The sequence below is a fragment of the Diabrotica undecimpunctata genome, chromosome 9 (genome assembly GCF_040954645.1).
Source record: "Diabrotica undecimpunctata isolate CICGRU chromosome 9, icDiaUnde3, whole genome shotgun sequence".
Taxonomy (NCBI): Eukaryota; Metazoa; Arthropoda; class Insecta; order Coleoptera; family Chrysomelidae; genus Diabrotica; species Diabrotica undecimpunctata.
In genome coordinates, this window is record NC_092811.1 from 134,969,794 (window position 1) to 134,973,073 (window position 3,280).

General features: G+C 31.1%; 1 long non-coding RNA gene across 1 annotated transcript; it reads right to left on the reverse strand.

Annotated features, from left to right (window-relative positions):
• Nucleotides 1-327: 327 nt before the first annotated feature.
• LOC140450057 (uncharacterized) lies at nt 328-1,377 on the reverse strand. The gene is made up of 2 exons (XR_011951939.1): nt 1,230-1,377; nt 328-630 (listed from the first exon to the last, which is right to left on the reverse strand). It is a non-coding gene; the product is annotated as an uncharacterized lncRNA (long non-coding RNA).
• Nucleotides 1,378-3,280: the final 1,903 nt, after the last annotated feature.

Sequence of the window (3,280 nt, forward strand, 5' to 3'; positions counted from 1 at the left end):
TCATCGCGTCGTCTACTTCGTTCCTCCAGGATTTTCGGGGTCGTCCTCTTTTCCTCCTTCCTATGGGGCTCCATTCGGTTATTCTCTTTATCCATCTGCTGTCGCTAGTTCTTCTTACATGTCCATACCACTTTAATCTTTTTTGTTCTATAGATGTTAGTATGTCTGTTTCTATTGATGTTCTTTGCTTTATTTCGTATTTTTGTATATATATATATATATATATATATATATATATATATATATATATATATATATATATAACTACAATTAGTTTTATGGCACTATAAAGCATATATCGTTTGAAAAAATAATTTGCTAATCAACTAAAGATAATACATTTATTGTAATTTTATTATTGAATCACAGGAATAAGAACAATTTAATTATTTAATAACCAAAATGATTCTAGCGTCTGACGATACCAGCAATTAGTAACGAAACAAGAAAATTAAATAGACAATCAGGTCTCACAATTCCAGCACCCGATTTTTTTGTTGAGGTTTCTGGTGCTGGTGCTGGTCCTGGATCTGGTTTTGGTGGCTCGGGGTCCTGTGCAAACGCAAATTGTACCATGATAACGGCGATTATGCATATCAGTAATATTCTTTGCATTGACATTTTCTTTATCTGAAAATAATGATTTGTGTATAAATTTGCAAATATAAAAAAACAATTTTCAAAAGTTTAGATAAGAGCTGAGACAGTACCTGAGAACAGTTTCAGCAAAGAAATATGAAATGCTTAATCTTCACTAAACACCCTCTACTACATTTTCCAATTTTTTTTTTCAATTGAAATAAAATTAGAAAAATTATAAAATTACAAAACTTCGTAAAATATGAATTATTTCGTATAAGTATCTATATTTGAGGTAAATCATGTCCTAATTCACATTTACAAAAAAAAGATTTTTAATTAATTATCAGCGTGTACTTGTATTTATGATTGTCAGCTGTGAATGTCACAAGTAAATGAAGCAAAAATCACTTTTGTAGTCAATAATTTTAAAATATAGAATTACAAACGGCATTAACGAATTAAAAGCAAAACTAAAAAACCCAAAATATTAAAAATGAAATAAAAGATAAGTTTCTAATAAAATAATGAACAAGTTTTTATTTCATCAAATAGATTTTCAAATGTAGTAGAAAATACATCAGAAAATAATATTTGATAAAATGTTTAAGATTAACCGTATTTAAAATCTAAAAAAGTTAGTAACTCACCGTTAAATATATTAATATGTTGGAGCTAATTTGATGACAGTTCTGTCTCCGAAACAATCTTCAACTTAATATCAATAAATAAATTTTCGTAGCAAGGTAACAAAAACAAATGATTAGTGGGTAAATTGATATATGATATTTTATTCTTCTTTTTCTATATATTTCTATGCCTTCTACCATCCGGTACTACGCTACTTTTTAAATTTTCAGCTTAGACAATCTATGACAATGTCACTGTCACTCAGATCTGTTATCTGGTAAATTGAGGATCGTTTTAAGTAGAAACTATTACATTTTGTTAATAAACTTTGTATCCACAATATGTATTGAAATGATAAAGCAAAACCTAGGATATAAGGTTTTAATCAACATAAATTGTACACATAATGTTAACAAAAACAATAGAAATTAATATAGCGGTGGCAGTGACTTCTGTGAAACACTGACAGCATAAAGTTGCCTACAATATTCGAAGTCTACAGCCAAAGCAATACCAAGGAGGTTAATATCATATCACGTATCCTTCTTCACTCTCCACAGATTAAGATTCTAAAAGATTCTGAACTCTCGGATAAGTACATAAAACTAGTAACTTTTATATTCAACGCAATTCTGCATTTAAAGTACTTCCCTAGTGACTGAAAGGTTCACAAATCTTAATGATCCTTAAACCCAAAAAAACGCCAGAAAATATATACAGTTCACATTTCCGGCACCATCTTTTTACACTATCTTTACAGTTCACCCAATATAACCGTTCTCGAACATTTTGCAGAGTCTTTGTAACACCAAAGTGTCTACCTGAAGCACCGTCATGTAACTGACGCAATACTTCTGACATTTTCTCATTAGATGCAATAAATTAAAGCTTAGATTCTATACCATCATCTTTCTGAAAGGTTCTATTCAGAAAATCATCTTTTATTACCAGGCAATTCGTTTGGCTCCAGTAAGACTTGACTTCTGGACCACATTCACTAATGTCTTGCCAAGAAGGTCTATGACTTCGACGCATCCAATCCTTTTTATACATGGATTACCTGCTTGGGTGTTTTCAGAATGGTGAGACGAATCACGGTGATTAGTCTCACGTAATTCGTCTCACGGGGCAAAGTCGTTCCTCTAATTTACGAAAGTAATTACAATTTGAATTTTAATTTGATCATATGCAATAACGTTTGATTATATGCAAAATCTTCAACTTCCACTTATTCCTGTACTTACGTCAACTAACCTACATCGTCTTTGGAATTCACAATATGCACAAACAACAAAGGATGTGTTACACCTACGACGAGGGTTAAGCCAGAAAGGGTCCCAATGAAGTTGCTTCATTTCTTATGGAGTATATGAAGTGCCTACTGCTGTGAAACATCTTCATTATTTTCTGGCAGCTGTACTACAAAACTGGAATCATACTGTAGTGAGATTTCTACTTTCGTTAGTAGATACTGGAAGTTTTAAAACCGTAAACCAGTACTTTCCACAACGTGGCCATTTCTTTTTGCCCAGCGATAGAAACTTTGCGGCAATAAAAAAAAAACTGTGTTTACGACCCAAATGAATATACAGAAATGATAGTAAATTCTACACGACACAAAAAGTTTCTGGTTAAAATGGTGGCAACATCGAATATTTTTGAATTTAAAAAGTGGTGGCCTAAACATTAGAAAAAAAACGTGTTTGTCTGCCGAATCAATGGTCAGAAAAGAAAAGGATAAAAAAATCACTTTCCAGATTTCAAACTACTACTATTTTTTTATTCTTTAAACCAACCAGGGACTGTAACAGTATCTGAATATATTAATGGGTTTATCACTTACAACTTTAAACTTAAAATAGTGATAAAATTTCATTTTTACCAACAGTTCTGGCCTATCCGGATGGTAAAATTCCAATTAATAAAAAAAATTAAAGACAAACGCAAGCTCATGGACTACATACAAGAGGAAAAAAGATCATTATTTGAAAAGATTATGCAGTGGCCTAATACTGATGAAATTAATGCTGATTAATACTTTGTTTGACAGACAATAAAATTTCAAAAAAAA